The sequence below is a fragment of the Macaca fascicularis genome, chromosome 15 (genome assembly GCF_037993035.2).
Source record: "Macaca fascicularis isolate 582-1 chromosome 15, T2T-MFA8v1.1".
In the NCBI taxonomy this organism is placed as follows: Eukaryota; Metazoa; Chordata; class Mammalia; order Primates; family Cercopithecidae; genus Macaca; species Macaca fascicularis.
Window position 1 is genome coordinate 11,019,501 of NC_088389.1, and position 15,445 is coordinate 11,034,945.

At 50.1% G+C, this 15,445-nt stretch overlaps 1 protein-coding gene across 13 annotated transcripts in view; it reads left to right on the plus strand.

The window, feature by feature from the left end:
• Positions 1-15,445, plus strand: part of AK8 (adenylate kinase 8) — a 157,633-nt gene that overhangs the window by 121,667 nt on the left and 20,521 nt on the right. The window lies entirely within an intron of this gene.

Below are 15,445 nucleotides of genomic sequence, written 5' to 3' on the forward strand. Positions count from 1 at the left end.
GCTTTGGAAATGACTGAAACTTCCAAGAAACAAAGGCTTCATCTAAGCTGGGTGATGCCACATGGCAGACCATGAGGACATCAGGACAGCAATGTGAGGGACGGCCCCCAGAGCCATCAAAACTGCAGCCCTGCCCAAGTTAGTGGCCCAGTTCGGTGGAATTGCCCTCCTCGTGCTCAAGCTGTGGAAATATTTGTCATCATGAAACTTAAGGTTTAAGGAGTTTTTTTTCCCCCCCTTAGGATCAATGATGGATTTAAAATATCCCTAAATGTTTTCTTTCAAGAATAGCTATATTACCCATGGCAGTTCTATACGGATATACAGATAGAGTATATCCAGTAATGACAGTTATTTTCATTTTTAGTGTGTTGAGGGGCTAGCCACAAGAGGGAACAGCAAGGGCAAAGGCCTGGAAACAGGAACCAGATCCACCTCTGTGGCTGCCGCCTTTCAGAGCCTCAGTTTCTTCACTTGCGAAGTGGAATTGGTAGTCCACGTTGTGTGAGCTGCTGTGAGGGTCAGTCAGGTAGTGCATACAGGTAAATGTGAGGGAAAAGTAAATCGTAGCAGTTTTGTTCCAGGCTCGATCTTCTTTCTGTATTTCCCATACAGGATCAGATTAACCAGTAGGCCCCCAGGCATAGCCCAGATTGTTCTATAAGAGAGTGGGTACTGCTCATCAGAGGAAACAGTCTTCTTCTGCTCCTTGTCTTCCTCACCTGCCGTGAGATGACGGGCCCTCCTTCCCCAGAGGCCAGCAGGTTGGAAACAGCCGCATTGGTGCCGTGAGGGTGAGTGGGGGAACCTGTCCTAGCCTTGTCCTGCTCTGGAACCCTCTGCCCATCCCAGTGAGCTGTGGAAGCTTCTCTCCCGCTCACGGTGGGAATCACCAGGTCCCCGTGGCAGCTTCTGGATTGAAATGTCAGTCACTCTGGCTGCCCGTGGACACATGCGTTCCGTTGTCATCTGTCGGGTGCCCACGGCAACTGCTGCAGTGTAATAGAGACAAATGTAGCAACCAAACTGGAATGCGATGATTCCGAAATTATGTATTGAATTCACAACTGGTATAGAGTGCTCATAAAATCTTGATCATGATAGAGAGGCAATAAACATTTGAGAACATAAATATCTGGGGAGGAAATGGCTTTGTGAAACATTTAGTTGTGGAGTAGTTAGAAGAACAGAGAAAATCAGCCAGGCAGAACTCTCTAGACACCAATCCGGTGAGTTATAGATGTAGGGCTGATAATGATCTTGAGTGAGTCGTTTTATGGGTGTGCGGAATTCGCCTACTCTCTAAAGGGGGGGATGATGATAATGGTCCTGCTCACAGGGTGTGATGAGAAATTAGGTGATATGTGCCCAGTGCTTACAGGAGCCCATTTTGAGCTCCAAAGAGTGGGACAACCTAGTACCCTCTTGCTTGGTCAGAAAGAGTCAGGTCAGTGAGACGCCAGCATTTTCGGTGAGAGGGTGGTTCGGATTCTGTTCGCACTTCGGAGTGTGGCCCCTGGCAGCTGATCGCCCCTCCCCTCACCTTGGCAAAACATAGATTTGTTCTCAGTGCAGAAGGTGGTTTAAAAGGAATTTGTTACCATGAACAGTGAATTTTTAGGTATGCAAATGATCACTTAAGAAACGGCTTCGCAGGTTGCAGGCGCCCTCCCTCTGGCTCCCTGCCTGGCTTTCGGAGCCAAGCTCCACACCTCAAGGTGCCTCTAGGAGAGAGCTGAGCGCGACAGCAGCTTCCCCCAGACACTGCGGAAGGCAGAATGGCTTAAACTGAGGGCCTCAAAACTTTCTCTCTAGAACCTGGGAGCTTCTTTTTTGGGAGAATTCTTTTCTATACAAGAATGAGCTGCTGTTTTTGTACTTCCTATGAGAGGAAAACAAAGGGAAGTGGATTTATGTAGACCAGAAAGAGTCTGGACAACAAGAACTCTTTAGTGTCTTCAAAGGTGGCAATGGGAGGAAAGATAAGGGCAGCTGAGGAATACACCTCCTCTTAAAAAAATCTTTGAGGCTAGACGCGGTGGCTCATGCCTGTAATCCCAGCACTTTGAGAGGCCAAGGTGGGTGGATCACTCGAGGTCTGGAGTTCGAGACCAGCCTGGCCAACGTGGTGAAACCCCATCTCTACTAAAAATAGATAATTAGCCGGGCATGGTGGCGCATGCCTGTGATCCCAGCTACTTGGGAGGCTGAGGCAAGAGAATCGCTTGAACCTGGGAGGCGGAGGTTGCAGTGAGCCGATACCGCACCATTGCACTCCAGCCTGGGAAACAAGCGAAACGCCATCTCAAAAAACAAACAAACAAACAAACAAAAACATCTGAGAGTTGGAGCCAGTCAATGGGCTGAGGCAACTCTGCCTGTGAAATTAGGGTCTTCAGGCCGGGCGCGGTGGCTCACGCCTGTAATCCCAGCACTTTGGGAGGCCGAGGCGGGCGGATCACAAGGTCAGGAGATCAAGACCACGGTGAAACCCCGTCTCTACTAAAAATACAAAAAATTAGCCGGGCGCGGTGGCGGGCGCCTGTAGTCCCAGCTACTCAGGAGGCTGAGGCAGGAGAATGGCGTAAACCCAGGAGGCGGAGCTTGCAGTGAGCCGAGATCGCACCACTGCACTCCAGCCTGGGCGACAGAGCGAGACTCCGTCTCAAAAAAAAAACAAAAAAAAAACAAAAAAAAAAAAAAGAAATTAGGGTCTTCTGGTATTCTCTTTGGCCCTGGGATGCTATGATGCAATGGCTACTGGGGCTGCCACTTCTATAGCTGGTGATTTATGGTTGTCAGCCAATAGGAAGATCACGTATTCATTCAGCAAATTCTGATTAAGCCCTGTGATGAGGGCTATGTGCACACGGTGCAGGCTCTGGAGATGCAAAAGTGGGAGTGAGGCGCCGTCCTGCCCTCCATGGTCCCTTCCCCAGGAGCTTCCCTCTAGCAGAACAGACAGATCTGACAATAGCTAACTACTGTCCTCCACAGTGAGCGCATTCTTTGAGGTTTGCCTTAGAGCAGGTGCAGTCAGGTGGGATTTGTTGAGGTGTGAGGGTGCTCGACCGGCAGCACTCTCTCCCGGCGTGGCTCTTGGGGTGCAGGGTAGGGCACCTGGGAGATACCATAAGCAGGAAAGCAGCTGAGGGGGTGCCAGGACACAGTAGCATTCCAGGTCCCTGACACATGGAAAATATGAAAACCTGCCAAATCTTTTAGACAATCAAGTTGTAATCCAGATATTCTGGCATGACAGCGAGTGCTTGTTTCTGTCAGCTAAAAGAGGGAAAGATGCTGATAAAAATATCAGCAAGGTGGGGCACGGTGGCTCACACCTGTAATCCCAGCACTTTAGGAGGCCGAGGCGGGCGGATTACCTGAGGTTGGGAGTTCGAGGCCAGCCTGGCCAACATGGTGAAACCCCGTCTCTACTAAAAATACAAACTTAGCTGGGCATGGTGGCACATGCCTGTAATCCCGGTTACCTGGGAGGCTGAGGCAGGAAAAGTGCTTGAATCCGGGAGGTGGAGGCTGCAATGAGCCGAGATCGCACCATTGCACTCCAGCGTGGGCAACAAGAGCGAAACTCCATCTCAAAAAAAAAAAAAAAAAATCAGTGGTAATGTTCTGGCCATAAGGCCTTTTTCTTTAAGTGGTTGGAGAAAAATGGAATCAAATTGGAAACTGTTGGTTCCTTATGTACAAAAGGCATGGCTCGGGGAGGCAGAGGAGGAGAAGCTGCCCTTGGCTCAAGTGTCCTGCCAGGAACAGTGGCAGGAGGAAGCGCCAGCATCACAGAGAGGGCAGGGGCAAGAGGAATGGGCATTGAAAGTTTCAGCCTTCACAATGGAAACTTGATATAAAAGGGGGGCGGCCTGATACGTTTCCAATCAGTAGGGATGGGGGCCGATCCTGTTCTCTCATTTGCACGCTTACTGATCTTCCAGGAACATTCAGAGTCACTGGTGGTTAATGCCCATGTTACATGCTGGGTGCCCACACCTCTCGAAGGCCTGCTGGATATCACCTTGGGCTCACACTGCAATATGCTGACTTGGCTCCATCATGGGTCCCATATTTGTCTGCGGTCCTGCTCAAAGATGATGAAATGCAAATAGCCATTTCTGTCCCAAACTGAAATGCATCTCTGTGCTTGCTTGTGGCCGAGGTACTTCAGAAATATCAAAGAGTGTCATCCGCTTCCCCTTTCCTGACCTTGCCTGTTCTGCCATCTCCTGGTAGCATGTTGTTGCAGAGGTCCTAGGCGGCCATGTGGCCTCTTCTTCTTTCCCTGGAGTTTCTGCTGAGCTGAGTGGGTTCTCAGCCGTTAACCAAGACACCCTGCAGTGGGTCGTTTAGAGATAGGCAGCGTGGTGTGAGGGCAAAGAACTGCCTTCTCGTCCTGCACTCCGGGCTGCAGTGCCCCTTGTGAGTTGCGCTGTCTGAATGACTTATCCTACCTGGAGAGCTCCTTCTCCATCATGAAATGGTAGCGATGATGAGACCTAATTCAGATGGCAGTGGAGAGACTGGATGCGTAAATACAAAGAGGAGGCCTTCGTGCATGCTCCCTGCGGTCCCCATTGTCACCTGAGTGCCACTCCAGGAGGCTGCGGGGATGGGGTGTGAGAGCACTTGTCTCCTGTCCACGTGTCTCCTTCCGCAGTGAACATGGAGGGGCTGCATGCTCTCTGCAGCGGGGATCCCCTCACTGCGCTGGTGCCCTTCCGCCCCAGCCTGGGGATGAGCCATACCCTCCAGCAAGGAAACTGGTTTAAAGCCACCAGCCTGAGCCTGTGCCGGGGCCCTTCCCTACCAGGACGTGAGTACCTGGGGATTAGTCCAGGGATGGCTTCAGCCCCCACACTCATGAGCCCTCTCTGCCCCAGCCACCCCAAATAAACCCATCGTCTAAGCAAACAGAGTGCGCAGCTTTGTGGACATGTCCCATGAGCAGTTCTAACTGGGCTGCTGCCCCTTAGCCCTTCTGAGATAGGAGTTGTGGGGACCCTGCCACTGGGGCCAGGCTCAGCCACTGGCAGGGGATGGGGGATGTTCTTGGCAATGGAGCGGCAAGATGAGAGAGCCCAGACCAGCCGGCTTACTAGGGGGGTGATGGGGAGGTTACTTTATGTCTCTGGGACTAAAAGAGGTCAACAATGGCCTGGCTGCTTCCTCAGTGGGAAAGCGGCGTGATTCCCCAATGTGGAGCGCTTAGCTCGGAGCCCAGTTGTGGCAGCTGCTACTCCTAGTAGTAAGGGAGGGATTCACACTTCAATTTGTTCACTCCACAAGTATTTATTGTAGGCTTCTCTTTGCCCTGCACCGTTCCAGATGCTGGGGCCACAGAAACAAGCAAAACATTCCCAAGGGAGGAGGCGGACATTAGACAAATAAACGGAAGAGAAATACCTGCTAGGACCAAGTGATTTATGTGGGATTAAAATGCCATGGCATGATCGAGTAGGGGCAAGGTGATTGGTTTGGATGCGCTGGCGGGGGAAAGTGCTTCTGGGGAGGGCTGGTTTAAGCTCAGACTTGAATAGAAGGAAGGAGCCAGCTGCAGGAGGAGGGGAAGAAGAGCTCTGCAGGGGGGATGGGTGTGGGGCAGCCAGCGCCCATGTCCTGGGCCAGGGACTGCCAGGTCTATGCCAGGAGAGCTGGGGGAAGGGAAGCCACTGGAGGAACAAGGTGAGGGCGGGGTGTGGCGATGGTGGTTATTTCAAACATTTTATTAAACAGGGCATCTACTTATTGTAGAAAAGTTAGAAAATGCAGCTAAGTAAAAATATTTCCAATATCCGAAGATAACCAGTGTTGACATTTGGGTGTATGCCTATTCCAATATTTTAAAAACTATTCTATAAAAACAGGTCTTGGCCGGGCACGGTGGCTCACGCCTATAATCCCAGCGCTTTGGGAGGTCGAGGTGGGCGGATCATTTGAGGTCAGGAGTTGGAGACCAGCCTGACCAACATGATGAAACCCCATCTCTACTAAAAAAAAAAGTTAGTCAGGCATGGTGCTGCATGCTTGTAGTCCCGGCTACTCAGGAGGCTGAGGCAGGAAAATCGCTTGAACCCGGGAGGCAGAGGTTGCAGTGAGCCCAGATTGCGCCACTGCACTCCAGCCTGGGCAACGGAGCGAGACTCCTTCTCAAAAATAAATAAATAATAAAAATGAAAACAGGGTCTTAATTGCACACATTATATCACAGCCCTTTCCTCTACGGAATATACCATGAACCCATGTTCACAGACGCTGTCCCCAGCCTCACCGTCAGTGGCTGCACAGTACTTCTTTGAGAGCGTTTGTGCTCGTCAGCCATCACACATAGACCAGGATTATCGCAGGGTGATGGCTCTGGGAGGGAGTTGCCACCAGGATGTCGCAGGCTTCTCGGCTGGAATCATAGATTTAATTCACAGACAACTAGCAAAACCAAGAAGTTGTTTTTTTTTTGGAGTCTCACTCTGTCATCCTGGCTAGAGTGCAGTGGCGTGATCTCAGCTCACCGCAACCTCTGCCTCCCCGGTTCAAACGATTCCCCTGCCTCAGCCTCCTGAGTAGCTGGGATTACAGGTGTGCGCACCATCACGCCCAGCTAATTTTTGTATTTTTAATAGACACGGGGTTTCACCATGTTGGCCGGACTGGTCTTGAACTCCTGACCTCAAATGATCTGCCTGCCTTGGCCTCTCAAAGTGCTGGGATTACAGGCATGAGCCACGGCACACGGCATAAAACCCAGAAGTTTTAAATTGCAGTTCTGTGTACCTGGCCAAAGACATGGAAAAGCTTTATCTAGAAATTCAGGTTTCACCTCCTTGGGTCAGTTCACTTAAGAAGTTTAACCTGGGAGCATAACGCAGCTAAACAGTTTAACCCTGGGTTCTTTTCCATAGGCAATTAGGGGAGGCTTCTCTTGGCCTGGCCAAGCCACAGGGCTGGCCTTTGGGTTAGGCCTTCTAGGCGGTGACCTTTACCCTCACAAATCGAGGTTTCTTCCAATTGCAAAGTCAAGTCCAGGGTACAATTTGTACCTAATTTCCCTTGGTATCTCTGGATGCAGCCTGGAGTTAGGTGCAGATTTGGGAGGGCAGGGAGCCTAAGGGAACTTCTCTCTGAAGTGGCTCTCGTTGGGGAGCTCACGTCCTGGTGGGATTCACCAGACGGAGTCCTATTTGAAGCGCTAGAATCTGAACCCTTGTCTTTGCTAGTCCACAAGTAAGAGCTTCCGATCCTATTTAGAAATTCGAGAAGGAAGCATGGTTTTCCTGGAATGAAAGCTCAGACGGGATGTCCCAGAGTTGGAATATTCAGGGAAGTCCTCAGAATTGTGCTGGGAAGGCCACAGGTGCGTGTCTCCTGTTGGCCACTGCTGCCTCTATGCTGGACAGAAAGATGTGTAGAAGAAATGAAGAGGGACTGGGCACGGTGGCTCACACCTGTAATCCCAGCACTTTGGGAGGTGGAGATGGGTGGATCACTTGAGGTCAGGAGTTCAAGACCAGCCTGGCCCACATGGTGAAACCCCGTCTCTACTAAAAGTACAAAAATTAGCCAGGTGTGGTGGAGCACGCCTGTAATCCCAGCTACTCGGGAGGCTGAGGCAGGAGAATCGCTTGAACCCAGAAGGCGGAGGTTGCAGTGAGCCGAGATCGCGCCATTGCACTCCAGCCTGGGGGACAGAGGCCATGAGAAGAGGTGAAGGAAGAGAGGCTGGTTCAGGGCGGGCACAGAGAGGCCAAGAAGCCTGATGCATCAGAGCCTCCCAGGCCTCCCCCCAATGCCTACGCATGGCAGAAACTCGATAAAAGTGTGCTGTCAGTATCTCAAGGATAGGAAGACAGAGGAAGTAGGTTGGGGAAGAAATAAAAGGATGGCAAGTGCACGCCCACCCCAACACCAGCCCCATGTCCTCCTGCAGCAGCATCTGTTGTCCATGCCAGTTCTGGGAGCTCCTGGCTGTCGGCTTTCCCACTCATCTCTTCAACTGCCCTCACCTCCAGTCCATCCCTGCAAGAGGATTTTCCACATCAATTTAAAAAATAAAAATTATCGATGAACAAATTCTTCTCAGAAAAAAAAAAAAAAAGAGTAAATATGGAACACTTAAGAGACCTTCCTGCATTTGGGAAACCGCAGCACAGCCCAGTGCTTCCCACCCTGGATGTTGGAGTCCAGCAGCTGTGGGTCTCGGGTTCTTCTGGGTCACTCATCGGCGGATATCGGGGCAAGCTGCCTCATCCGTAAGATGGGGGTGACAGTTATACCTATGTCCCAGGCTTGTCATGAAGATGCAGTGAGAGGTATCCTGTGCATCCTCACAGAGTGCCCGGCACGGGGCCCCTGAAGAGCCAGGGCGCTTTACGAGGTGCCTCGCACAAGAGCGTCCAGAGAGGCGGTCGTGCCCCATCGTTATGGCAGGCCAGGGTGTCCAGTGCCTGAACCCAGAGTCTGCCTTTACTAGGGATGGGACCTTGAGAAGCTCGATAACTTGCCTGAGACCCAGTTCCCACACCTATCAAATAGGGGATGGATGGTGGTTGTGCCTAACTCCTACAAAGAGAAGATTGCATGAAATTATGTTATGTAGCATGCTTAGCTCATGAAAAACATTGTAAATATTAGCTGTTTAACAACTTGGCCACTTCTGGCCAGGCGCGGTGGCTCATGCTTGTAATCCCAGCACACTGGGAGGCCGAGATGGGCAGATCACCTGAGGTCAGGAGTTCGAGACCAGCCTGGCCAACATGGTGAAACCCCGTCTGTACTAAAAATACAAAAATTAGCCGGGCATGGTGGCAGGCGCCTGTAATCCCAGCTACTCGGGAGGCTAAGGCAAGAGAATCGCTTGAACCCGGGAGGCGGAGGTTGCAGTGAGCCGAGAGCACGCCTTTGTACTCCAGCCTCAGGTCAAGAGTGAGACTTAGTCTCAAAACAACAAACAAACAAAAACAACTTAGCCACTTCATCAGAAACATTATCCATCCAAGACATTAGTGTGTACTTCACCCTCCTTGTCCAAACCATATTTACTGAACAACTTGTGGATCTCATCCATTTGCCGATTGCAAACTGGTCTTTTCATAGTACATATTTGCATCTTTTAATCTCGAGATCAACCCCAAGTACCACAGGCAGATGGTATCTGTGTGCATCTAAACACACGTTGTAAGCTGTGGGAGGCCAGGAATGTACCTGGCTCGTTCACCACTAGATCTGTAGTTCCTAAGGCAGCCAGCAACTAGCATCTAGGAAGCACTGGGTAAATATTTGTTGAATGAATGAATGAACATCATTTGATTTTCTTTTTTTTTTTTTTTTTTTTTTTTTTGAGACGGAGTCGCCCTCTGTTGCCCAGGCTGGAGTGTAGTGGCCGGATCTCAGCTCACTGCAAGCTCCGCTTCCCAGGTTTACGCCATTCTCCTGCCTCAGCCTCCCGAGTAGCTGGGACTACAGGCGCCCGCCACCTCGCCCGGCTAGTTTTTTGTATTTTTAGTAGAGACGGGGTTTCACTGTGTTAGCCAGGATGGTCTGGATCTCCTGACTTCGTGATCCGCCCATCTCGGCCTCTCAAAGTGCTGGGATTACAGGCTTGAGCCACCGCACCCGGCTTCATTTGATTTTCTTAAACCAGAGGCATTGATTTGCACTGAGCTATTCACACTTCCTCACCTGAGTCCTCTTGCACCTGAGCACCTGGGAGGCTGGCACCTGGGTGAAAGGTTGTCCCACTGTTTGTCCTTCTCAGTGGCCAGCATCTGCTGTGTCCTTGTCCCCAGTCTGCCCACTCTCATTGAAATGAAGTTCTGATTCCACAATGATATGGGGGGTTTGATAAGAGACTGAGACCACTGCTGAGCCACATGAAGCTTTAGATCTGTGCATTGTGTGATCTGCACATAAGGAAGTCTGGTCCAATCTTACATGTTATCACCATTATGTTGGTCCTGTAGCTGAAAATTCACAGTTTTTAACAATAAACCTTTTCTTGTGATTTTATTTATTTGTTTATTTATTTATTTCTGAGACGGAGTTTAGCTCTTGCTGCCCAGGCTGGAGTGCAATGATGCCATCTCAGCTCACGCAACCTCCACCTCTTGGGTTCAAGTGATTATCCTGTCTCAGACTCCCAAGTAACTGAGACTACAGGTGCCTGCCACCATGCCCGGCTACTTTTTGTATTTTTGGTAGAGACGGGGTTTCATTATGTTGGCCAGGCTGGTCTCGAACTCCTGACCTCAGGTGATCCACCTGCCTTGGCCTCCCAAAGTGCTGGGATTACAGGCGTGAGCCACCACGTCCAGCCTGTGATTTTATAATTAGTGTTTTTCTTTTTTTTTTTTTTTTGAGACAGAGTCTCGCTTAGTCGCCCAGGCTGGAGTGCAATGGCGCGATCTCGGCTCACTGCAAGCTCCGCCTCCCGGGTTCACGCCATTCTCCTGCCTCAGCCTCCCGAGTAGCTGGGACTACAGGCGCCCGCTGCCTCGCCCGGCTAATGTTTTTTGCATTTTTAGTAGAGACGGGGTTTCACCGTGTTAGCCAGGATGGTATAATTAGTGTTTTTCTTAATTGTAGAAATAGTACAGTCTCATTGTAAAAATAAAAATAAATAAAAAGCAGACATATAAAGTAAGGCAAGCTGTGGTGGCTCACACCTGTAATCCCAGCACTTTGAGAGACAAGGCAGGCAGATCGCTGGAGGTCAGGAGTTCAAGGCCAGCCAGGCCAACACGATGAAACCCCATCTCTATAAAATACAAAAAAATTAGCCAGGCATGGTATAATCCCAGCTACAGGTTGAGGCATGAGAATTGCTTGAACCTGGGAGGCGGAGGCTGCAGTGAGCCAAGGTCGCACCACTGCACTCCAGCCTGTGCAACAGAACCAGACTCCATCTCAAAAAAGAAAAAAAGAAAAAAAAAAAAGCCAGGCACAGTGGCTTACGCCTGTGATCCCAGCACTTTGGGAGGCTGAGGTGGGCAGATTATGAGGTCAAGAGATGGAGACCATCCTGGCCAACATGGTGAAACCCCGTCTCTACTAAAAATACAAAAATTAGCTGGGTGTGGTGGCACACGCCTGTAGTCCCAAGTACTCAGGAGGCTGAGTCAAGAGAATCGCTTGAACTCGGGAGGCGGAGGTTGCGGTGAGCCGAGATCGTACCACTGCACTCCAGCCTGGCGACAGAGCGAGACTCTGTCTCAAAAAAGTAATTCAGCAGTGAGAAATCTTGTCCCTATATCTTTATGCTTGCACAAATATTTGCTTAAAAGAGATTTCTGAACCAAGACACTTGGCTCCTCTGAGCCTCAGTTGCCCCATGTATGCATTGAGAATACTGTTTACTTTGTAAGATGATATAAGGTAACAATGGTAAAATATTTAAGGCAGTGGTATTTGATGAATGACAGTTTGGTTTTATTTGAAACCAGAATGCGTTAAACCCAGCTTGGCTACTAATTGATAACTTCATTTTAAATTAGGCCCCAATTAAATATTTTAGACCAAGTGAACTTACTTTCTTTTAATGTGCAGTTGGCCCTTCTTTCGTCCTTGAAGCTAAGACTGTTTGAGTGCTCTCCTCACGTGTGGCCCTTGGGTTCCTGCAACCTTTTCCACCTGGATCTATTCTGCTGCCTCCATAAGGCATTCTTTAGACCTCATTGTTTTCTTCATTTGACAGCACAGTGTCCACTGCGCAATTAAGGGGTGGAAGCCAAACCCTACTGTCATGTGTGTTTGTGGAAGAGAAAAGTGATGGATGTAGCCTCCCTGTTGCATGAGTCAGAATCTCTATTATCATGTGATAACAGTATTGACTAAATTGGGTAATTATCACATGCCAGCCTCGACACTAAGGCCACGGGTTAGCGCTTTTAATCCTCCTCACCTATTGCCATCCCTGTCCCCTTAGATGGGGAACCTGGGGCTGCCCTCGACCACACAGCCCTGGTGTCTGCAGAAGGGTGTGAACCTTGATCCCAGGAGTGCAGACCCCAAAGCCCCAGCTCTGGCTGCTGCCCAGGCCCTACTCACGAAAGTGGGAGTAAAAGAAATTCTTTTGTAGGCGTCCACGGGAGGATTGAAGGTGGTAACCACAGGGCTTTTCATTCGTTTCGTGTGTGTCTGTGTGTGTGTATGCATGCGTGTGCTTGGCTCAGGTGAATGCCAGACTTTGGCTTGGAAGCGAGAGGAGAGAATAGAACCATCTTGGAGGACTGACTGGTTGGCTGCGCGGCTCCGATGGTCTCGCCCTGCTCCCCGCAGAGCGCGCTGGGATTGCTGGATGAAGGCAGCATCTCCCTAAACTCAACATCTCCTTTGCTCTGGCTGGGAAGTCAGCCACCTTTGTCTCCTCTGTCCTTCGGCTCACAGAATTCTGGAAGCATCCTCTCTTCCTGAGCACCAGGATAATTTTACTTCTTCTTGGGGAGGGTGCATTTGCTCTTCTCTGCTGATTTCCTTCCAAACATACTTCAAGGAGCTGATGACAGCTTCAAGTTTGGGTCCAAGTTTAGGCCGCGTTTAAAGAAGTTCCTAGTGACCGCCTTGTACAGATGGACAAAGTCAGGCCTGAGGGAAACTGTTAGCTTGGGGATTGTCTCAGGTGGACTGTCCTGAGGGACCCCTGCACTGGGGACATTGGGTTTCAAGGGCACAGAGGGCATGAACAGTACAGGGGGCTGTGGACCTCCCCTCCATTTCCCGGAAAAAAAGGGCTCAGGGCCCCAGTGCCACCACGGTCATGAAGTCAGCATCCAGAATTAGTGTCCTGAAGAGAACATAGTAAAACAAAAGGCGATCGCATGCTGAGCCTTTTTAATCACCTAATGGCCCAGACACCCGACTCTGGAGCTCAGGTTTCTGCCGGGGCCCAGCTCGGGCACTGTAACTACACCCAAGTTTGGCCGGCCTTCTCCACATTACAGCCGCGACACGGACGCACACAACTGAAGTATTTGAGAACAATGAAATATGCATGGCTATCTGTGACAGCCCCGTAAAGTCGAGCAATTAGCCGCGTAATCCGAGAGAGGGAACCGGCCCTGGGCAGCCCGCGGTTCCCCATTAGTTAAATGCATTTTGTACGTCCTCATCCCATCAAATCAACTAACACTTCCTTTAATTGGTTCATGAATTATACAGCCGCCCCGCATTATAATTTAATCGCCTGTAAACATTCATAGAGCCCCACCGTAAAGCGCATCGCGCTCATTAATTCGTTAATTTCAGCAGATGGAAGGGGAGATCGGATGAACGGTGGCAGAACAGAGCGCCTTGGGCAATGGAAGAAGGGGAAAAAGGTGGGGGTCCGTTTAGGTTTTTTAAGGGCTGTCAGAAACTCAATCTGTGAGCTGTCAGCAGCCCGGACCCGTCTCCACCCCCTCCACTCCGCAGACTGTGGGAAGTGACTGGCGGATTCATATGGAGGCTTGTCAACCGTCTTTAAACATCAAGCCAGCGGGTAAACCGAGCCCAATGTAAATTAATTCTTGTCTTACGGCCCCCCTTTCTCTGTCCCCATGAATATTTCATGGCGGGCAGCATAAATATTAATTCTAATAGCTCTGCACAGTGGTTATTATTTCTGTTTTATGACAAATATTCATAAAATATTCAGGACCCTTTTTTAGAACATTTACACACTTGATTGTGAATTTTCCCAGTTTCCTGGGGACACTGTAAACATATTGGGGTTCTCTTGATGGACTTTTCCCCCTTAATTAATACCACTGGTTATTAATATTTAATCAGATTTAGGTTTTTCCAGAAGTGAATCCTATTAGATTAGGGGGCTGAAGGGTATTTTTTTCCTCTTCGGTCTGTAAAATGGGAGATTTCTGCTATTATGAGACCGTTTCTCTTTGACACCTGCGTGATCTGACAGAGGATGACCTCCTTGCCTTTTTATTTTGAAAACAGTATCTATCCTTTTTTTTTTTTGGCACGTGTCTATTCTCCTCTTACTTTTTAGTGGAGAGCTCTGGCGGCAACCCAACTTACTGTAATGAAATTCTTCAGAAGATGCCACTGCAATATTTATGCAAGGATTTAACATAATTTTGGAGTAATTAAAGTGTGGGTTTAACAACCACGGTGGCAGATTCTTTAGGCAAGGCAGCTGTGACTGGGGAGGAAGGGTCTTTTGGAATCTGTAGAATTCATCTTTAGTCCTGAGAGACAGCTGTGCCCGGTGTCCTTAGGGAGGCACACTGGAGGGTGGGAGCCGGAACACCCGCAACGTAACGGGGGACACGGGGAAGTCTGAGGTGGGGTCTCGCACACCGGAAGAGGGGGGGCACGTAAGCAGGGTCAACTCCAGTCCCGCCCGCTAGCCAGCCTGAGTCCCGGTAGGTTCACTGCCCGTTTCCTGATCCTCACTGGAGACTTCAGGAAGGCTCTGCCGACTTCAGGGAGCAAAGCACGATTGTTTTACATCTGAGAACTTAGAGCAGTAACGGAGCATCCTAGATTCAGCTGGCCCTGGAGGCAACCCTACGCCTCTCAGAGCCCGAGACTTTGCACCCTCGAAATGGGCACGATCACAGTACCTGGGTCGTGTACTTCTCACGAGGATTAAATAAGACAGCACGTGCGTGTAACGTGCTTACTACCAGTGCCCGGCAGGTAGGAAATATCAATAAAACACTTTTGGTGCTGATTAATGGAAGGCAAAGGATTAAAATGAAAACCAAGAAGTAAAACACGTGTAGACAGAGGGATTCATGGAAAAGCTCCAGCTGTAGAAAAGGTTAAAACACAGGTTTCTCTGCAGCACGTTTATATAGATAGATATATAGATATAGCAGAAAAGTGAGGGCTGGGGAGTCTGGCGGTGGGTAGCAGCGGTGCTGTGGCAGAGGAACACTGGAATGTGCTTATGTAACTTTTCACCAGAGACAGATTTTAAAGCAGCACTTGTCGCTGATGGAGACTGACTCTGAGAAAGGAAACCTCAAAATTAGCACACCTACCCATGTCTCCACTCCCCGTTTCCAGTGACCAGTGACAAGGAGATGCACTTGTCCTCCAGGTGACCCAAAGATCCCGGATCTGCACACCCTGCTCTCAGACCCGTGCCTGTGGGGCCGCCCGATGGCAGGTCAGGTCGCGAGCAGAGACACATGGGTAGGCCTCCATGGCAGAGCATCTGCTGTGTTTCCCGCCTCGAATCTCTTCCACCTGATCTGTTGCAGGTGGAGAAAGATGACATTGACTCCAGCTGGCTCTGAACCTGGGCCTCACAGGGCAGCCCCGGGGAGCTAAAGCTACACACGCAGCCAGGGCTTGTGGCTTGAGCCGAGCAGTGGGAGGCCAAACCCCCGTCCCCACCTTATTGCTTGAGCGGAATCACAATGGAGTGCTGTGACCAAGGGCACTGACACTGGAGAAGCCACCTGGGTTTTGAGTCGTGGCTCCATCACGTCTG